Here is a 22,540-nt window from a genome sequence, read left to right as displayed (position 1 = left end):
TATCCCCCATATCTGTGTCCTATCTCTGTCTCTCTGATTCAGTTGTTGAGAAGATCACCCATGGCTACACCCTCTGCCATGCAGTGTTACACCTCTGAATAGAAAATGGATTGTGCTGATTCCAAGCTATATCTGAAATGCAGCTGGTGAAGTCTGAAGGAATACGTTTAAACCAGGGTGTCCAACCTTTTTGAATGTGGGGCTGGATCGTGAACTTTTTCTCACCCAGTGTGCCAGCGAGCCATATTCGTATTTTATCACCCCATGGGCCGTATGTTGCACAAGCCTGAAATAAGGCAAAGCTGGCATAAACCCCCACCTGTGCTCAGCTAGTGACAAACTGCAGCAAATGATGTCCTGGATCAGCCATCCCAACAGCTGGGGCCCCTTTTCTGCCTACTATGACCACCATTGGAAGGCAGCCCCAGAAGATATTTGACAGTCGTGTTAAAATATGTGACCAAACCGATGTAGCCAGTGCTCTCACGCAGGCCAAGGGACCACCTATGCCACTGTTTCCCCAGGCCTTGCCCACACTAGTAACACCGCTGCCCAAAGACTTGGCAGTGCTCGGGTAGATGTGTCTGGGGCCCAGTCAACATATGAGATAGGGGACAGCAGAACTGTGGGAGCGAAGCCAGTTCCCAGCCTGGCAGGGTCTCAGGCCTGGTCTGCCCAGGGTGGCTCCTGGCAGAGGAAGGCCTTGGAGGAACACAGGCCACTCCGCTCCTCCGTGCATCCCTGTGGTGAAGGCAAATGGCCCCCAGGAGGGCACAGGCAGCCACTGCGGCAGGAGAGCGGCGCCCGGTCCAGCCACAGGGAGCGACAATCCCCCCTCGCCCCCTGAGCCGCCCCCGAGCAGCGCAGCCCCATGAGCCGTTGTTGCCTGAGGGGGGCCAGAGCGAGGTGGCTGCTGCACCGCAGCCCCTCACTTACCCGCCTGCATGGCCCGGCTCACCATGGTGCCTGGCCGCCTGCGCATGCAGCCCCAGTGGCCTCAGTGTTGTAAGCCCACAGCGTGGGGCCCGACGGACACCAGCTCCCACTGCCTCACCCTGCAGAGGTCATGCCAGGACCCTGCCTGCTGAGGCCCCCCTGGGGCTGCCCTGCTGACTGCCTGTGCCGGGCGCTGTGCCCCATTCCCACCTCACGACCACCGAGCCCAGCGGGTCCTGGGAGGCGAGCAGGATGCTGGGGCAAGGGGCCAAGCTGGAGACATGTAAAAGTGGGCGCTGTCCTCAGCTTATCCTGTCAGGCGACATGGGAGGTCACGCAAGCCTGGCCCCACAGGGGTGAGCAGTTCCCTTCCCCTCCCCTCCCCTCCCCCACCCGCCTGTCCCGAGCGAGGGACCTCAGGCCACAGAAAATGGCTTGGCGGGCTGCATGGCGGCCCACGGGCCATATGTTGGACAAGCCTGATTTAAACAAACAGTCCAGAGATGATATAGTTACATCATTTTTGTTCCACGGAAAGATATCTTAGCTATTCTTCCTTAGAAAACACTTCACTCTCTTTAGAACTAAATTTTCCTCCATACCATATTGACCCAATGATTTCCCATGAATATGAACTGACACATGAAATGCTAAATGTTATGAGTGGTGTTACAGCAAACTTTATCCATATTAAACAAATGAATGCTGCGTCATTTTCAGCTCCCTCCCACTGGTATTTTTATTGTGTCCCTCACTTTAGGTGATCCTTCTGAAATATTAAGGTATTGACTGGTTTAGGGTTACACCAATGATTTTTCTTTATACAGATCTTGCCCTTTGGTAATGATACGGCTTCAGTGCAAACCTAAATTTTTACGTTACGTACTTATTCTGTACCTATAGATGGGGACCTACCTAAATTGTGGTGAGACAGGGTTTTTTGCAGCCTGTTCGCGGCAGTGACATACTAGGCTCCTGGAAGCCCCAGGCAAACTTTTAGTATCAGGCCCCCTTTCGGCAGAGATAGTGATAATAATAGTTGGACAACAGGCCATTGTCAGGCCCCCTTTCTGTCCAGGCAGCCGTCTGGTTCACCCACACCTATGTCTGGCCCTGATTTGTGGTGTACAGATCTGATTTCATGGACATTTCATGGTGTCCCACACCTCAGCTCTGATTGGTGGAGAGGCCCCAGCAGGGGGAGGAAGAGGCAGCCAGCATCTTTTCTGCTGCCCTTTGTGTGATCCTGCCAGCCGGCACTTTCCCAACCTACTAGGGATCCATCATTTTATTTTATTACTTTTTTGTGGGAGAGATTTTTGTAGACAATCTACAAAACTGAATTAAGTAGATCCCTACCTAGTTACCTCCTGCATAGATCACCTGTTTCCATTAGAAAACAGACTTGCCACCCCTTTAGTTGTTCATCCACACTGAGGATAACAGCCTACTACAATTCTGTGCTGTGGCACTAAAGGTTTCAGACTCAGTCAGGGTCAACGGTGCAACATTATGGGATTTGATTCCTCAATGTAGCTTTAAAAAAAAAGAAGAAAGAAATAGACTAGGACATTGTACTTAACATGAATTAAAAGCAGCATCAATGTTAGCAAAGTCAAGCACTTAAACGTTAGGAAATGCCGCAGTTAATGTTGCTTGTGCACTGTTGAAGGCTAGTCTTTAATTATGTGACCTTGTGCTATTTCTTCCACTGGAACCCAGCCTCAGGTGACTAGGCCTTCTGTGTATCTCATTAGAAACACAGGACTTTCTCCAGCACAGAACTACTTCACATCATTAGTCCAGGGCTCACCCGGAGAAAAGAGCAGTAGGCACATGCTTATCCCACCTTGGTTTTGCATGAATGAGCACTGTACTGAAACATGTGACCTCACAAACCAGACATAGTGCAGCCACCATAGTCAGGCACAGCACACCTACCAAGAAGCTCTCCGGAGAAGCAGCTTCTATTGACACATGCCCCGTGCCACGTGAATAATATAAATAGATGTCCCCATTGTGCTTCCATAACTATTTTTACGGTGGCACAAAGGGAAAGTAAACTGAAATCTGTATGATCTGACACATCACAAATGTGCAATTTTGTGACCACAACAAAGGTGGTACTAGTTTCTGCTGCTTTATTGCAGCAGATGTTTGTTAGGTTTATAGTGCAAGAGCGTGGGCAACCTGGAACTGGCTGCACTCTCCAGCCTCCCCATGCAGGTGCAGCCAGGAGCACCTTGCAGCCCTGGGAATTCCCACACAGGATCAGGTCCCCTCAAACCTTGGGAGCACCTGCCCATATTTCCCCTCCTAAACAGGTATGTCCCAGGGAATCTCCAGCTGGTGTCTCTGTAGGCAGAGAAAGCCAAGGTTCACCCACTTACAGAGACATGCCCTGGAGAGTCCCTGGGTTATGTCTCTGTAAGCAGAGAAAGCCGGGTTTCCCACCTGCAGAGGCTTGTCCTGAGGAATCCCTGGGGCACCTCTTTATCAGCGGGGAAACCCCAGCTTTTCCTGCTTACAGACACACCCTGAAGATTCCCCAGGGCAATGTCTGGTTATACCAGAAGTCAGCCATGCTACTTCTGGTTCAAGGGATAGCATGTGTGGTGTCTCAGTACAGCACTCTCCCTAGCACCGACTTAAGGCAGTATAGAGACATGAACAAAGCAACTGAGTCTCTGTGTGTCATAGAAATTCCTCCTTTTATAAGAAGTTGGGAGATGCTCTGTCCTGGCAAGGTGTTCATTCTGTTGTATTTCTTGTCAGTCATTTTTTCACTCTGAGTGACTTCACTGTAGCTGTAGCACAACTAATAGACACTTCACATTTTTCTCTGTGTGTCAGTTCTACTGGGCAAGAGAACTTTTTGTGTTTAAAAGCTGTAGGGGCTGAGCAAGATTTAGGGATGGGTAGGATAGAGCCACCAAGGACACTGGATTATAGAAATTGGCTAATGCCTAACTCAGCCTCTCCTGGGGCACAAGGAATGGAAATATGTTGTAATGTGGCTATCTGCTATCAACTGTACACCTATAATACAGTACATACTGAGCTAAAGCAAGCCCTGCTGATAGGTTTATCACACTTGGGAGAGAGAACCACAATGAATGTATACAGCACTCTTCTTCTTTCAAGACCTGGCACCCAAACTATATAGTGTGAGAGGAAATGCCCAGAAAATCATCTCAGAGGCTTAAGTCTGTAAGGGGTTAATCCTTTTCTTCACCATCCTGTTCTCATAGTTTTGAAATGAGCCTATGTGAGTTACCCTTATCCTTTCAAATCCTGCTACACAGTGGATGTTCCTTGAGTGGTGCAAGAACTAACAGTTAGTGCTGCAGCCCTAACCCCAGTTAAAATATTCCATACCTCCTACAGACGACACATTTTCCAAGTCTTACTGCTGCGCACCAGAGAAGAAACAAGAGATCATCCGTGCGTGTGTCCCTGGTATCAGGAAACTGAAGACAAGTCCCCACCATTTTGATAAGTGGAACTCCTGTGGGCAGAGTGCCCTGAGGGTTAAACAGGCAATGCATCTTTGAGCAGCAGCTGAGATGTTACCTGTTTCCCTTTTATCAGGCAGAGAGGGAGGCTATTCCATACCTTTTGAAAGCATAGTTTTCCGAAGTGTCATAAATATCTCCTTGCCTGCCATGCAGCACTTTTGGTGCACTGCATATCATCAGGATTCATCCATTTCAGCAGCACCTTCAATTGCAACCCAGGGTAGCACAAATAGATTACTTTGCACTTATTTTTAGTTAGAACTTTTGCCCTTTTATTATTTTTTTCAGAAGTCCTTGTGCAGTGCCCTGTCTGTCTCCAATGCCAGGCATTACCTCTCTATCTACAGCATCTATTCATCCACAATTGATATCTGTGCCTGCGTATGACATCTGTCTACCATCCCAAACCATTTATACCAGTGAGCCCCTCTCATGTAGCATATAGCCTTGGCATGTTAAAATTCCACTTGATCCTTGAGGAAAATGCTACTGAATAATAACACGAAATTCCAGATTTAGGAAATAACGGTGAGACGTGAAAGAACAAAACCCACCCTGCAGGGCAGGTAGAATTTGAAGGGTCCAGAATTGTGTGCGTGTCTCAACAAAACCTTCCACAGTGCGTTAAAAAGGGAGAGGGAAAAGATCCCAGCTTTTTAGGGAGGGCCTCTGTGCTATGCTGCGTGTATTTGTACTTTTTGTTTGGTGGTAAGTTTTAATAGTTACCCTTTGAGGATTTTCCAGTCTAGCTTATCTGAACACACCAACAGCCTTTTTTGTAATATTCGTATTTCCCCTTTGGTTCAGCCGAGCCCACTGACAGATCATTCAAATTCAATTGTTTTATGTCTAAGCCGAACAGCTAATTAAAGTAGGGATGATTAACCTGACTGGCAGTGTCGCTCTCTCTCTCTCTCTCTCTCACTCTCGCTTGCTTTCTCTCTCTTTCTCTCTCTCTCCCTCCCTCCTGTTCCAATCAGTCTTTTTCTCACACTCTCTCTCTCTCTCTGTCTTTTGCTTTACTGTTTTTTTTCTCTCTCCTAAACGTGGTCTGCTTGCTGATGGCAGAATGGCACTCGGAGATTTGTGCATTGTGTCTGGTTTCCTACGGGCAGGCTGACCCAGTGCCTCTAGGGACTTATCAATAGACCACTCAGAAGAGACAGAGACAGGAGCAAGGAGGAGGGGTGGGGGGAAAGTGAGAGAGAGAGAGAATCAATATCAAGAATAGAAGGAGCTCCGAAGCCATTTTTTTTTTTTAAAAAGAAGTATCAGGACTTGGGAAGAGGGTGACAAAGAAGGTTTTTCAAAGAGGCAGTGGAGGAGGTTCTAATAAATTTGGAAGGAAACAGTTCCCTGTCTTGGGAAAAAGGAGAACTCCTGGCTGATTAGCATTCACACCAGGTATGAGATGTTCCCTACCCCTTATCACTGTGTCGCAACCGAGATGGAAAAGCTTTTTTTTCCCTTTAAGGAGACGGAGCGAGCATTTATTTGGGTATGTTTGTTGTTGGTTGGAGGGGGAGAGAAGCTGTGGGCATTTGTGTGATGGGAGCAGGAAGAATGGAAGCAGGGCAATGAGGGGGTGGGGAGAAGTGTATGGAGTATGTTACTGTGTCTCCTCTCTTTGTGCACCCCTGGGGGGGGTTACCCAAGTTCATTTCTAGCAGGTGGATTTAGACAGGGAGTTACTTAACGCTTGACCGCCAGTTTTGAAAAAAAAAAAAAAAAACCCGCTTCCTATGTCTATTAAAGGAAGCTCCAGTTTTTTTTCCCTCTCTCTCTCTCTCTCTCCCTCTCTCCCTCTCCCTCTCTCTCTTTTTCCTCTCTTCCTAACCAGACAGCGGGAGGGTTCCTGGCTTCCAGCCAGCCCAAAAGCCTCTAAGTGTTTTGCACTTGTTTCAGGGAGTCGCTGCCCGGGGATTTTTTCAGCATTTTCACTAGAGAACAAAGAGTTCTTTACAAAGGGAAGGGGGAGAGCGAGCTTAACGCCGGAGATATGTTTTTCTATTTTTGTTGAGGGTTTTTCCCCCCCCTCCTTAAAAGAAAGAGACAGAAGCAGAGCAGGGAATGTGTGACAGCAACAAAATATATTGAAAGGAAATTCAGATCCCTTCCCCCCTAAATTTTATTTGTGGCATTAATAAGAGAAGGTATGGAGGGGAGAGCAGAGTTGGATTTGTTGCTTTTTCTCTCTCTTTTTTTAATCTCTCTCTAATTCCACTTGCTGCTTTGCCGACTTTACCTGGCTTTTTTTTTCACCATAAAAGTTATGCTGTGAACAGTTTCTGTTTCCTTAAAAAAACAACAACAACCACCACCAATTCTCATTGGGGGAGAAAGGGAGGCAATTGGGAGGATGCACTGAAAAATAAATAAATGAGTGGGCACAGAAAGCTCTCACTTTCTGCCACTCAGGAAAAAAGTTGGTAATGGCCTGGGGAAGCTGGGATCCTAAAATACGGATGGGGCACTGTCACTTTAGATCCATGGACCCAGCTTTTCCCTGGTCACCTCTCTAAACGTCACTTCACATTGATGCTAAGAGGGGCTCAGGGATTTTTTTTTGTTTGTTCCTCCTGTTAGAGGGGACCATCTCTAGAGTGTCTACATTTCACCTACATACCCTGTTTAGTTCCCTACTGGGGCCACAGATGGCGATTTCACAATGGATCTAAGTGCATTATAGATTCATACTCCTGTGTATGTAGTTTTTGTATGTGTGAACTTGTCCCTGTGCTTGTGCATATACTAGACATAGACCACTACACATATAATATACCAGTTGATACTATATTGTGCTAAAGGAGATGCTTGGATTTGAACTGTGTGCATAAGCTATAAAATGCATTAAATCCTATTCACAGTGCCTCCTGTACAATAGTGAAGATGTTAGAGTATACAGACCATTGCAAATTCTCAAGATCAAGAAAATGCTGTTTTTAGCCAAACTCTTCTTTACTACTTTATTGATTTGAATTTTCTTTGCTATGACAAATTACAGACCTAAAAACTACACTATGTTTCAGGGAATCAAGAAAAAACAAGGTATATACACGCACCAAAAAATTGTAAACACGCAATGTATAGAAATAGATAAAAGGCAGTTACAACCACTGTTCCTCGATACAAATGATGATGATGATTATTATTTTTTTAATGTTTTTATTCATGTTGCAGGCTTCTCTCAAATGAGGTGATATACTGTACTACAGTTGTATATGTACTGTATACATTCATATGGCACTATTTTTTCTGCCACATGCATTTGATAGGTGCATAGTCAGAACGATAGTGTTTATATAGCCTCAGGAGATGAAAGGGGTAAATTCTATATTATAGCTCTGTCGAGTAGGACTTAACTATTATAGAAAAAACAGTTTGCTATACAGGCCAAATGCTTCAGGTGTGGACACAGATATACCAGCAAAGCTATGCTTAGTACTGGTATAATAAAATCACCCCAAGTGAAATGAGCTATACCAATAAAAGTAGAGCTTTATCAGTAAAATGCATCTACACTAGGGGCTTCTGTTGGGCATAGTTCTGTTGTTCAAACTCCTCTTCAAACCCCTGATCAACACAGCGATGCCAGCAGAAGTCCATAGTGTAGACATAGCCTCAGTTATAACCCTTTCAATCCAGAGTTACTTCCTTGAGGTTACCCTAGATTAGCATAGGTATAACTTTGTCTCATGGACTCTGTAGCTGAGTGTGAAGTACCTGAGAATCAGGGAGAGAAAAATTAATGCTATAGAAGTTCAGTGGCCTGTTGACAGACATTAGAAGTAGAAGAACTTTTGGCAAATTACAAATTCCCTCCCTTTAAAAAAAGAGAAAAAAAAGTTCTCATTTCTTACAGTGTTTCGAGGACTCCTCTCAGCTCCAGACCTTTTTTTTTTCCTTGGCTATAATGTTTTCTGTGACTTCTCTCTCCCCCAAAATAAACAGGAAAAAACCCTAGAGACATGTAAACAAAAGAGTGCTAAGACGGGACGTGGCCTTTGAAGTTTTCCGTACGAGAAGCAATCTCTTTCCCCCTCCTCAGAACCGTTTTTCTGTTCTTTTCTTTTTTTTTTCCTGTAATGAGCAGTCTGTGTCTGCAACCCCAGGGAGGGGGGAGGACACGCAGTGCTGAAATATACATACGTCCCCCTCCGTCTCAACTCGAAGGCATCTTCCACTGACTCTCTCTGCTTCCAGAAGTACCGTGAAAGACGATAGCTGTCTTTCTGGATTTCTTCGTAGACCTGATCTGAGAGTAACACATTCACAGTAGAGAAGAAAAAGAGAGGGTTGTGGGGAGGAATAGAAGAGGGGAAAGAAAAGCTCTTTGAGCAGGAACACACTGGCTCTTTCTTCCTGCAGCAATCCGCTCCAGCTCCTGGCGACGTGTCCTGCACTATCAGATATCATATGACTCTGTATTTGGACTCCCCTTAACAGAATGGGCCTCTTAGGAGTCTGTTTGTTTTCTTTTTCTTTCGTTTCCTTCTCCCCTATTCCCCCCTGTTTTTGTGTGTCTGCATGCATGTATTACTTTTATTTTCTCTCCTTTTTGTTCTGATGCTTTCTATAAAGACAAAGCATTAATTACTTCCAAAGGCTGCTTTTAATCATTTGCCAAAATTAAACTTCATTGTAAGGTTTAAAAAACAAAAAAAACCCAATACTTTTTAGTTGTATTTCTTCAGTTTACCTTTTATATCTCCCTTGCTCACCCTCAAGTGTGTATGCACACATTTGTATATCTCTTTCTCCTATTTCTATCAGAGTGGGGTAAGTTAGGAAGCACCTGTATCAGTCTAACGGGGAGGGCGGCTGAACTACCTATTGTAGCCCATTCAGAGATGCACTGTTAGCTTCACCTCAGCAAACTTTTATTTATTTCTTTATTTGGCACCTCTCCTATTGATTGAGTTTGAGAGCTTCATGGATAATGATCTGTTTGCTAAGCTGTTATGCATCCACAAAAGCAACAGTGGAAGTTCAGGCAGAGGTTGATAGGAAAAGAAAATATTCTGCACAGGGAATCCAGAATCAATGGTCAGGATACCGATCAGACCTGGGTTGTGTTTGCTACAACTGAAGTTGCCTGAAATCAAACATGGGTGGCAAATGATGGGATGGCGGGGGTAAGACAGCAGCTGGAAATCTGTCGTGTACAATCAGATGGACGGTCGTTCTGGAAATAGCATTGATGGGAGAGAAGTACTTTTTGGTTTAGTGAAAAAATTGGGTTCCCCACATGCGCAGGTTTTAACAATTGTTTACTCCTGCTTAGAGCCGGGCAAAACTTTTTACTTGAAAATGTGTGCTCAAGTCACCAAAAAAATCCGCAGACTAATGTAAAATCAGTTATATTGTTTCAGCCAGGCGCCAAAAAAAAACAACAAGAAAGGAAGAAAAAAAATTATTGTGATACTACAAATTAAACATTTCCTTTTCTCTTTTTTGAAATGTTGTTTCATCTCACAATTCCCCATAATTTAATTTTAAATGAAAAGTAAAAAATCCCCCCCCCAATAAAATTTTTCATTATGCAAAACAATGCCCATATGTAGCTTTATTTTTAATTTGAACAGGGAGAAGAAAACATTTCCAGGAATAAGGTTGTTTTTTTTTTCTTCACCCACCTTTGCCAACAAACTAAAAAATCAGTTATTCACACAGCTCCCCCCATGCTGAGAATATTGTTATATTTTTCCTGCAAATCAATGTATTTTTGCATGTGTTTGATGAGACTTTAAAAACCAAGGTCCTGGCTGCTATCTAGGAACATTAAAGTACTCATGGCACTTTTCATAAGAGTCAGAGGCTTTGACTTGGTTTCCCAGTGCTCACTCCCCCACCTCCTCCCCCAAAACAATTCTCTGGCTTGCTGTGCTCCGGTTGGTTGCCACCCTCAAATGGAAAGTACATGTGTGTTTCATATATGCAAGTAGTTTTCTGTACTTTATATAGATGACACCTGTGTGCATGGATTTGCAGATATATGCACCATGCCACTTTCTTATTAGATTGTATTTGAGTTAATACATGAATGCATTTTTCTCCAACGTTGTCTACTGAAATGTATACTTTTTGTGACAGACCCAGAGGTAATAGTTTTCAGTGTTACCTTAGGTATATTGAACTAAATCTTTATGTCCCTACTCATTTTTTAACCTGACTTGAACAGTTTTTGGCTGAAATCAGATGGGAATTTGCTTGCATAAGGGTTAATTAAAAAAGAGATGGGACATGAGGATTAGGCCCATCACTTGCAATACCTATTGGAAACTGGAAAAAAAAATCTGTGTGCATATCTTGTAGTATAGTGTATGTGGCACATACTCACTACAGAAAAGATGGTATAACGACAGTTGAGACAGCACTTCCATTCTGAACCCTTATTTTTCATCTGCTTATAGCTTCCTCAGAAAATTACCATTGGGGTTGCAATATCTTGTATTCAATCTCAGCAGTTTGAAGAAAGCCTGTTTCCCTTTTTTTTAGACGTCAGAGCTCAAATGAAATCTTTAACTACGTAAAACATTTTAAAGGCTGTTTTTCTTTTTCTTTTTCTTCCCCTCTTCTTTATCTCTCTTTACCCCATCTACAAAACAAGCTTCATTTAACATTTCATACATAGGCATAATCATGGTCCTGCATGAAGAGTTGTGGGCTTTGCTGGAAGAAATTTGGTTTTGAAATAAGTGTGATGAACATTTAAAAATGGTATACTGTTTATGCCCAGTACATTATGTTCTTTGTTGCTCTACGCACACACCAATGTTCTGAATAGTCATAGCTGCAGCTATTTGTTTGTGAGATCTCTCATAGCCACCCGTGACTTGATAATCAGTAGAGAGATGAAGGAGAAGGTTATAGTTGAGGCCTGTATAGATACACTAGAAAAGGCTTATATGCCACCTTACCATCCCTGACCAATTGTATGTGGTGAGCTCAACTTCTAAAAAACACAGCCACCTGAGCTTTTTCTTTAACTTGTCTGCACAGCATTTCAAGGCAAGTATAAACACAAATAGTGATGGAATGGATACATGTGTGCATCAAACAATGAATGTTTTCTGGTAGCCTCTGAAAATTATAGTTGAAGTATGGTAGCTGAATATTTGATATAGCAGGTCAGTGATGGTCTGAATAGGCCAAACACATGGCCAGTGAAACTCTTCTAGCATAACTTGAAGCCACGGTTATATTTGTTTGCTCCCATTGGATTTTTGTTAAAAACCAACCAGAATTCAGCCCGCTCAGTTGTGGATGGTCACCAAGGGGGAAACCAGCTTGTATAACAGGTCTCTTTAGTACACCAGTGTGACTTACAAGCCTAAGATTAGAAGACTGCTCCCAGGAGGCGCAGATTGTCCCTTAGTTTGATAAGATGCCTCCTGTTTTCAGATACCAGAGACTCCAGTTGAATGACATGGTAAAATGACATGCTTCAATTTAAGGACAGTCTTCTAATTGCACACTTTGGACTTTCTGTTCCTTAGACTGATCATATCAAGCTTATCAGTTTTGGTTTGTTTTTGCAAGTATACATGTATCTATTATGTATTTATTATAGTTAGGGGTAAGATGGCACATTCAGCAAAAGAACAGATTTTCAGGGGTTTACTATTAAAGCACTATTGAAGAGAAAATGTCTAATATTTTTTCCTAACTCTTAGGTGAATATTACGATGTTTGGGAAAATGGATAGAGAATCACTTACTTTTAGAACAAGAACATTTTCTGATTAACTAATTACTGAAACATTAATTTTCCCATTTTCTATTTTTCAGTTTTAGTGTTTCTTTGACAAAAAAATGAAAATTATAAGCAGCCAATTTCCTCCAACTAATTAGATTTACAATTTTAATCTCTCAAAACCCAAACTGTGATTTTTGTGCTTCTGCCTCCTTGCACTTGTCATCCTCTTCTTCAAACCCCTTGTCTCATTCTTCAAAAGATCCAGGGAGATCAGTAAGACTTGGCTGAGCCAAAACCACGCATCCAGGTACTCTTGCATTTTGGCACCATCAGCACTTCAGATCCAGATTTTGAAATTTTAGCCCATCTCTGTTGAAAGAGAGAGCTTTTTATTTCCACTTTTGCACTCTAGATTTTCAACCCTTGTTTGGGTTTTCAGATGAAAAACCAGAGTTCATGCCTCAGTCTGCTTCCACTGAAGTCATTGGGAACAGAATCCAATCCTTTACATAACAGCTCTCATGACATTTTCCCAAAAACCCATATTTTATGATCACAGTTTTGACCATCTGGAGAGCCAGAAAGAAGTTAACAGTCTCTTGAAGGGCCCCCCCAATCATAAACCTCTTTGACCTGTTAATCTCAATTACATATCCCACCAAGCTTTAAGAACCAGCATGAGAAAAATTGCTATTCCCTCCCCAAAGAAAAAAAGTAGTTCTGTGATGATTTTTTTTTCTTGCTGGAGAATCAAGAAATACCAAAGAAAATTGTGCATGTGTAGGAAGATGCCAGTGTCTTCTCCAGCAAGGAGATCAGCTGTTCTGTTCTGTTCTTTTTTTTTTCCTTTTTCAAAAATTTTGTTTATGCCTTCCTTTGCTTTTTTCTTTTTTGGCTCACTGAAGCATATCCCCATAATCTTCAGAAGCCACAGCAAATTCCCAGTGCCACAAAAACACTGTTCAGCTGGAGAGAGCAAAGCAGAGCTGATCTGTTTCAAGTTCTCCACTCATGAACCGATCCAGCAGGCTGCTTTGCACTTCACATACTGTTCTTGCCCAGGCACTGGTGTGTTGCCAGTGTGTAAAATACATAAACTCTTCCCCTTTTCAACCAGTAAATTTTTCCCCTCAGTCCAATCCTGCAACCATTTTCTGCATAGAAATCCCACTGAAATCAGTGAGACAACCTTGTCCACAAGGCCTGGCAAGAATGGACTTGCATTGTCAGCATGGCCTCTTCCACTGTTAAAATTGAAGGGCCAGTCTATTGATCCATCTTTTTCTGAGACAGACATTTATGAGGAGACAAGCTGATATAGAAGGTGAAACATAAACATGATTTCTGCAGGTGTTTCCCATTGCAGTTTGCTGGTGTTTGGCCTGGAGAACCCCCTAAAAGATGAACATGCTGCAGAAAGTAGAGTCACTGACTGAGAGGGGGTGTTGTCACTGGTCAGGTCAGCACCAGAGACCCAGCTTGATGGGAAGAGAAACCATGGTACTCAGTGCTGTAGTAAGGCGGGTGAGCAGGGCGAGCGCCTAAGCAACAGGCGCTGCCCAGCTGGGGCGGGGAACAGGATGGAAAGCGGGCAAGCATGGCGGGGGGCATGTGCCCCCGCCCCCCCCCCCCGGATCGGTGCAGGGGCGAGGGTGGGCTGCCACTGCGGGCTTTGCCCCAGGTGCCAAACTTACTTGCTGTAGGACCGATGGTACTGGAGGCATTGTCTTTCAGGTTGGATAGAAAGAATAGAGATTCAGGTCACTTAGGGTTAAAGAGCTCCTCAAGTCTCAGCTGAATTTCAGTAGGATCCCTCCATTGCCTCCTTGAATTCTGAGTTCTGTTTCCTTTTGACTCTAGACCAATGCGGCTACAACCTGGATACCTTAAAGTTTCAGCCACGTCCAGTACTTTTTTTCACTTCTTGGCTTAAGGGTTTATATGGTGTTACTATGCATTGTTAAACAGCACCCATCCTGCACTCCAGAGGCACTTCTGCAGAGACTGGAGCAGATTGTTTTGCAATCCAGTACATTTGAAATAAAAACAGTGTATAAACAGCAGTGTTGATAGGAAAACACTGCAGTCCCATAGCAGCATCCTTCCAAAGATCCTTCATAAGCATTACTAGTCTTACCCCCACTACACACACTGTTGATGTGTCTAAGCATGATGTCCATTTTTTTCAGATGAGAAAACTGAGGCACAGAGCTTTGGAGTGACTTGTCTTAAATTCACACAGCAAGTCAGTGGCAGAGCCAGGAAGACAACTCGGGAATCCTGGATCCCAGTCCTGTGCTCTAACCACTCGGCCACACCGCGGCTCCAGGTGTAAGTTATTAAGAACACACTGTTTATCTTTTAGCTGAGCTGTCATGTATGATACTTCTGTCTCCGTTGGTCGTTACTGGAACTGACTATGTTTAAAACAATGGTATGCACACTTACAGCTAATGGTGTCTGTCTAATCCTGAAGTGGCATCTGAACGCCGACTTTCTGACAACAGTGATAATGGTTGTGTGCCTGAAGCACAGAATAAATATTAACTCTTTTCCATTGTGAGTTACTGCAGTGCCATAAAACCAGGAGTCGGAATGGATCCAGACAGCCCTTGGAAAATCCACCTAACTATGGCTGTTAGAAGTATGCTTGTCCATTCCACAGTACTGAAGCTATGCTTATTTAAAAAAATAATACTTTTGACACATCTTTGTATCCCAAAGATAGTGTTTCTGAATGGAGCCTGAGTACAAACTGAGCTTTAGTCAGCTCTGTAAGTCTTTGGCCTTACTGCTGTCTTGCTACTAAGAGTTTTCCCAATCCACAAGACAGTAAAACTGGACAACCTTGACCATTTTGTTGCTGATACTTATGGGAACAATGGTGAAACTGATAAGAATTAGTTTAGAGAAGCAGTTTAGAGCAGCCCTAAGCAGCAGCAGTGTCAGGGACTGGAGCCTCTGCCGAAGGGAGGACTTCTCAGAAATGCAGCTGGGGTGGATTGAAGTCTTTCCCTCTGTTGCAGCACTCAGCAGGCTCTGGAATTGGAGGCTAGACTAAGAAGGAGAATTTTCCTAGTAGGCAAAAGAAGTATGGAGAATTCAGATTTATCAAAACTTACTGGCTGAAGGTAACAGGCAGAGTCCAGAGGTAGTACCCTGGTGAAAGTCAAGCAGTTGGACAGCGACATAGATTCTTAACTGGACAGAGGTCCTGGGCAGTGTTGTCCCATCCTCCTCATAGATGTTTAGGCTAGAAAGGGTTATTATGACAATTTAGTCTTATCCCCCACCTGAACGAGACTGTAGAATTTCTTGTAGTGATTCCTGCTACAAAAACCTACCTCCTGCCTGAGATTTAGAACAAGGTCTAATCCCATTTTAAAACCTCAAGAGATGAGGAATCCTCACCCTTGCATCAGGCATCTCCCTGACTGGCTTTACTCACTGCTTAATATTTGCACCTAATCTCTAGTCTGAATCTGTGGCTTCAGTTTCTAAACATCAGATCTTACTTTGCCTTTGTCTGATGGTTTGAAGAGCCCTCTGCTGTCAGAAATCTTCTCCCCATGTTGGTATTCATAAACTTTAGTTCACTCTTCCTTCTGTTTCATCATGACCTTTTGAAGCATGGTACACAGTTGAAAGGGGTAAGCATGTAGCTGGAAGTAAGGGTTTGACTGGGGAAATAGGAAGGCAACAGATTTCTGCCTCTGGGAGAATAAACAGAAGTAGCACACGGGAGTGAATTTTTTTCAGTGGCAGAGAAAGTAGAAAAAAGAAAATATATGGGGAGGAGGCAGAAGCCCCATTGGAGAGAATGAAGAAGAGGCTGGAGGAACAGAAATAGAGTTGAAAATAGACACTGAAAACAATGTGGAATAGTTACATCATGGACTATAACAGGAGAAAAAAGAGAAATAGGGAAACAATGCTAAGGTATGGGAGATGGAGTAAGTGAAATTAAAAATATAGCAAGATGATTAACAAGTGTCTCTTAAGTACAGGGCTGAATAAATTAAGAATGGTTAGTATTTTCAGTTGAAGGAAATGTGGTTTCATAGATGTAGTTCACTATGGCTAGTAGGTACTGAAGCTCCCAAATCAGTTGGGGACATCTAAAAATGTTCTCTGTAGTAGTCAACTCGGTAGGTAATGAGTCGATTTTTCAAGTTTGCATGTGAACACACTCAAACTGTGGAAAAGTCTGGGTACAAACACTGTGGCTTGAACCCATTTCTGCTTAGGTTTAAAACCCTGCCCTACAGCTCAAGAGACTTATTGCATTCAGAAAGAGAAAACTGTTCTTATTTCATAGTTATCTTTATTACTGGCCAGGACACCAAAGAAATGAGCTGTTGGTGTCCAAGAAAATTTGTCTCTGCGTAAAAGTTTTAGTTTTCAGGCAGGCCTGTTCTGCTGAGAACACTTTGCTGTAGTCCTGAAACAGGATATTTATTTGCCTTGACATAGTGTAGTCTTGTACAGGCATCAGCCACTGATCTAGTTTTGTTCACAGCTCTGCTACAGCCTTTTGCAGCATCCATGGTCAAGTCCCATCACCTCTTTGCTTCACTTAGTCCAATGCAAGTGCAAAATGGTTTCTTACCTCCTGAGAGCTGTGAAACCTTATTTAATAAGGCAGATGCAGTGCATTGAGGGCCCCCTATGCCAGGGGCTGTAGAAGGGCAACGTGTTATTAATCTTGGTTCCCACACAGTTAAACTTATAGAATCCAAGATAGAAATGCTTTAATATTTACCTCTCAAATTCTATGCTGTTTCTCAGTTGTCATCTTTTACCTGTAAAATAAGTCTGATAATGCCTATTACTAGTGTTACAAGAGTACTCTGTGTGTTCATCTAATACATTCCCCGCATGCTGAAGGTATTTTTACTGTTCTCTTCTTAAATCTTGATAAGATGATTTGGCCAAGGTAGAACTATATTTTGGCTTTTATTCAGAAAAAAAAGTGATTTGTTTTTTATTATTATTATTTTATTTTTAAGATGGGTTTGGATTTTTTTTTGAAAACATGTGCCTGAGTTCTAACCAGCCACAAAAATAAAAGGGTGAGACAAAAGATAATTTCTAAGCAGTCACTAGAGACCAAACACTGAAACGCTGTCAATCTGGACCAATCAGATTCACTTTTAAGAATATACCTGCGTTTGTAGTATGTGTAAAATGGGAGAAAAGCAACCCTTCAAACTGTCTTTGTACGTCTGGTTTGTCTTCAATTTGAGTGAACTCCATGGAAGTAAACTCTACAACACTCATTGCTTGCTAGAAACAGGTATCTGGGTTTTCTTCCTGATTGATAGATCATTGAATGTTGTACTCTGACATCTTTCAAACAAGGCTATCCCACTTCATTTGTGGAATCAAAAAAAAAAAAGGCTCAGAAGAAGCAAAACGCAGAACTGTTAGAAACATGAAAATAATTTCTGTAGGCATGTCTGCCTATCACTTGCAAAAGGAGTATTTTTTTGTTCTGCTTAAGGCAAGTAAAAAAAAAAAAAAAGAATGGTCAACAGCCAAACCCATTTCCAGTTGAGAAATTGCATGAATATGGCTCTAATCTTGCCACAATGAAATACATGAGTGGGTCAAAACTTGGTCTGGATTAGGCTGAAAATTTTCGAAAGATTGAAAAATGTTTTTCTTTTTCTAAATTTTGCTGCAGAATATTTCAGGTTCTTGACAAAAAAAATCTCTCCATTGCCCCTGAAAACCAAACAGATTTTTTTCAATTAAAACAAGCTAAACAGTCTTTTTCATTTTTACTATTTTTTTACTGGGGGAAGAAGTTACTTGGTTTTACTGTCAGTTTTCAGTTCCTTTTTATAAGATGTAGCTGCTTAATTTGAGGAAGTGCCATAAAATTCAGAGCCTTTTTTGTTTAAAAAATTGATCTGGAAAAAAGGGATATTTTTTTTTATCATTTTCCCCCAAACAAACAAACAAAAATACCATAATTCTGACTTTCAGATTACCATGACTGACTAAGAAAATATTTAATCTAAAAAGAGATGGTAGTAACAGTCTCTTTAACTTTGCTTGGCTGTGAGATTATGGAAGTGGCACTGATAATGATAATACCTGTTGTAAAGCAATTAATGAATGCAATAGCATCACTTTCCATGGTAAAGAACAGCGTTGTGAAGGGGATGCATCTTCAGCAATATGGGTACATCAAGCATCTGGGACCAGGATTTGTGGGTTCTATTTTTATCTGTCATTGAATCCATGTGTGCTCTTTGGCAATTTCTCCAGGCCTTGGATTCCATATGTGGCCATGTCCTAATCCCAAATTTTATAAAATATTTGGAGATCCTCATATGAAGGCAACTACATAGGTGGTACTCCCAGCAACAGTAATAGTGTGGTGCTGTAGGGAAAGTAGAGAGTTTGCTCCAAGCATCAAAGAGCAGCAGCATAATTAAGATGCACAGCGATGGTGACATTAAATGTGGTCATTTTAAAATATTTGTAAAGCAGGTTTTTCTACCCATCTGCAGAAACTGGGATATTTAACTGCATGAAAAGGTAACAATGCAAAAAAAAAAAAATCAACATCCTTGAATCAGATGGGTGCAGCTACTTTGTTACAGCCCACCATTTGTGGCTGGACTGTTTATTTCCACTTCCTGGCTGAAGGATTTGACATTCACTAGAACAGGCTGGCTTTTCCTGTACTATTTAGCCACATGGCTTTCCCATCTCCCAGCCACTCTGCAGTTTGGTTCTGCCCTGTCCACGCAGGGCTGTGCAGATTTGATTTTACACCCAAGAAAGCCTTGCAAAAGAAAGGCATGAAGCTGCCAGAGAGGGAATGGAAGGGTGTTGTTAACTTGGCATTTGCTATGGCTCAAAAACATACAAGAATCCAATCTGATGTGGTTGACAGCTATCAGGGAGAAGGGACAAATGCTGACAGAAGCAGGCCTTTAAGTGGTTTATACATCACAGAGTGGGAGCCACTGAGGCTGATTAAAAAATGTGAAGGGGTAGCAACCCTCATCTATCAAGGCACAAACTAATCCATCAGCTAGGGTCAGGAATTAATGTAGTCCATTCCCACTCCCCCTTATAATCTGGGTAGTTGGCTGTGTACATGACTGGACATTTTCACCTTAATTGGAAGCAGTAGACATTGACCACTGCAGAGGGAAATATTCCAGACAGCCTGAACCAATGGTCTGATCAAGCAAGTTGATAGGAGGGCTCATGCTATCTGTGACCAACCTGACAGTGAACAAGGCAACCAGAGAGTTGAGTTGTGGAGTATGTGGATTGTGGGAAGTGGTATAGATACCAGGCAGTGGGTAAGGGTGATTCTGAAGAGACTATAGATTCTCTTTTCCCTTTCACCACCGCAGTATGAGGTTAAACTTGCTGCTAGTAGCAGCGATGAATCGTTAATAAAGATCAGACTCTGCCAGAGTAATGGTGCTGGCACTAAGAGCAGAAAGTTTTGCAGATTTCTGTGTGTGTGTGTGTGTGTGTGCACTTGCTGCTACTGGTGTTCCTGGTGGGTGGCTGAATCATCCTGATGGCATTCAACAGGAACCAGCTGCTGAGAATATTAAAATGCAAGCATTTATTCCTCTAGAGAGACAGTAGCATCTGCAAAGTTTTCCTGTCTTGATAGTACAGATAATCCCAGGGAGCATTCTCTAGTAGTTTTTAACTCTCTATTCATTTATGCATTTTCTTTAAATCTGTGCAGATTTGAATCTACATAGTAAGTCTACCTGAGACTAGATCTGAGCACCCAGCTGTCCTAGGCAGGCAGTTTGCAAACTCCCATCTTGGGCTCATTGTGAAATGAGTTATGGGGAGAGATGGGAGGAGAGCTTTATGCTATCCCATATGTTCCTTCCTTCTCGTCCTTCCCCACCCTACCTTTCCTTGAATGGGTATTGGCAAATATATGTAACCAGTCATAATTAGAGTCCCATACGGCCACAATTCCAGTCCTTTGAAGTCAAGGAGAGGTTTATTATGAATGTTGGTGGCAGAAGAATCAGGTCTGAAGAGAATAACTCATGGACTTGATTGATTAAGACAGTAGTGCTTGACCTTCAGCCTGTTGGCCAGATCCAACCTGCAGAGCAATGTCACATGCCCTGTGTGTCTCCCCACATATTCAGAAATTTGGTGGTGGAGTAGTGGTGGCAATTAACACTGCCACTGCCCCCTGCCACCAAATTTCTAAGCCCTGCAGGCTAGATGACATGGCCCTGCATGTGTGGTCAAGGCTACGGGTGTGATCTGGTGTGGGGCCTGATCCAGTGCATGGGGCTAGACCCTGATCCACACTCACTCAGGAGCTTTGAAAGGAAAAATTAGTAGTCTGGGGCTTGATATAGATAACTAAGTCTCCTGTGGGGAGTGAGAAGTGGGGGTGACAATAGGGTTACAGGCTATCCATAAATCTGTGGACAGTCTATGACAGAAGATGTTAAAAACCCCTACCTGTAATTCCATAAAAGAAAAAAAAGGTCACCTATAAAAAACCCAGAAACTGTGCACTATTCTTGTTTCAAGATCCATCGTCTTGTTGCAATGGAACTGGAATGCAAACATCCCTGGACAGAGAGAGCAGGGCATTGCTACCTCATCTTTCAGCAGAAGCACTGGTCAGTGCTCTGTAGGGATCTATGGCAGGGTCTTATGGCCCACAGGATGCTCTCCAGTTCCCTTTTCCCTCTTGCTACTGTCATTGTGTATCTTAGCATCTGCCTGTCTGGGTTGCTCAGTCCCCCCTCAAAGGCCCTGGGCAGGACAGGTAGAAGGAACTCAGTCTTGGTGTGGCTGGCATGGAGCTACAGGGTTGGGATGGGGAAAGGTGGTGGGTGGGGGTCTGTGCCAGGATGAAGGGAGCAGGGGTCAGGCTGGAGGGTAGACCGGGGAGGGTCGGGCAGCATTGTGTCGAGTACAGTCAGGAGTGTCAGGGTGTTGGGGTGAGTAGGGGACCTCTGTACTGGGGGCAGCAAGATGTAAAACCATTGCTGAAGTCTCACAGGGTTGCCAACCCAAGAACATTTTATTTTTACTGCCAGTAAAACTACATCAGTAGAAAAATTTGGTTGTTAGTAAAAAATTGCAGATTGTCAATAAAAAAAAGTCTTGGGTTGGCAACCCTAACTGATAAGGTCAAGGCATCAAGACTCCAGTTCAGCCAGGTACTTGAGCATGACCAACAGCTCATGAATAGTCCTGCTGAAGTCAAAAGCTGAGGTATTGTGGGATCTTCAACAGTAAGCTGCCAGCCTACATCCTGACATACTATTCTGGATCCACAGAATGCCATGTACGTGACCAAGTGACTGTATCAGACACAGTACCTGAGTGGGCATCAAGAAATCAAGATTTTGATTAGATTTTGTAAATGCAACAATGGGAACTGCAAACCTAGCTTTGCAAATCTTATTGGTAACCTCTCTTTCTTGATATGACAGACCAGCAAAAGTGGCTACAGGGGAGTTTGGTTCTAAAGGGCAGTGACTTTATTGCAGTTCCTGATTTCTGCCTTCTGTAAAGAGCCACTGCAACCTCTTAGGTGTGTTAGGCATCAAGTCAGATCTTAGTAGGGCATCACTGTTATGATGGACCTTGCACAGAGTCAGATGTGCTCTTTTCCTTTTTCTTGCAAGAGAGTTATATTTTGTGCTTTATTTTAGATTTCATAGATTTCGTAGATTTCATAGACATTAGGGCTGGAAGGGACCTCGGGAGATCATCGAGTCCAGCCCCCTGCATGATTTCAATTGTTAGGAGCTCATACCCAAAGGTAATAGAAGTAAAAAAATAATTTAATTAACTAGAGAGTGGGTCTATTATTGTCTTCAGCTACTAAATTCTGTCATAGGCTCCATATTACAAACAGCTAATGGTAGGTTTCCTTTAGCTCAAAGGCTAAGGTCTTCTGCCTTTGGGAAGGTAGTGGTAGTAGCTGAGTACTAAGTACCAGTGCAATAAACCCATGGTGAATTTAGGCTTCATGGTTTATCACAATTCATAACAATGAAATTACTATGGAATTTCATGACCAAAATCATATAAGAAACTGCCAAATGATGCTGAATGCATCTCCTCTCACCATATATTCCAGAAACAGTCCTGTGTTAAACAGCAAAAGAGAACACAAGAATCTTAGTCCTTGACTTGACAGCATCATAGAAGTGAGCTGGGAACTATAAGGGAAGAGCCATTAACAGAGAAGACTTCCCACCCCAAAATACTGGATTATGCAACATAGGGACATACTCATCAATGGCAGCTACTCAAACACCTCCCAGTGCTGTAACAGGGTACAGGATATTGGATAATTCTTCAGGTATAATAGTTAATAATAAGATGTTGAATGAAGCACATAGGCA

At 42.9% G+C, this 22,540-nt stretch overlaps 1 protein-coding gene across 1 annotated transcript in view; it reads left to right on the top strand.

Moving 5' to 3' along the window:
• The window catches only part of ZBTB20 (zinc finger and BTB domain containing 20), a 416,371-nt gene that overhangs the window by 284,580 nt on the left and 109,251 nt on the right, over nt 1–22,540 (top strand). The window contains exon 4 of the mRNA XM_090056540.1: nt 14,342–14,483. The gene's annotated coding sequence lies outside the window, so the exon portion shown is untranslated. The remainder of the gene's footprint in view (nt 1–14,341; nt 14,484–22,540) is intronic.

This window comes from Crocodylus siamensis, chromosome 1 (assembly GCF_052110815.1).
Source record: "Crocodylus siamensis isolate JL-2025a chromosome 1, ASM5211081v1, whole genome shotgun sequence".
Lineage (NCBI taxonomy): Eukaryota > Metazoa > Chordata > Crocodylia > Crocodylidae > Crocodylus > Crocodylus siamensis.
This window is presented reverse-complemented; position numbering and strand designations above follow the sequence as displayed.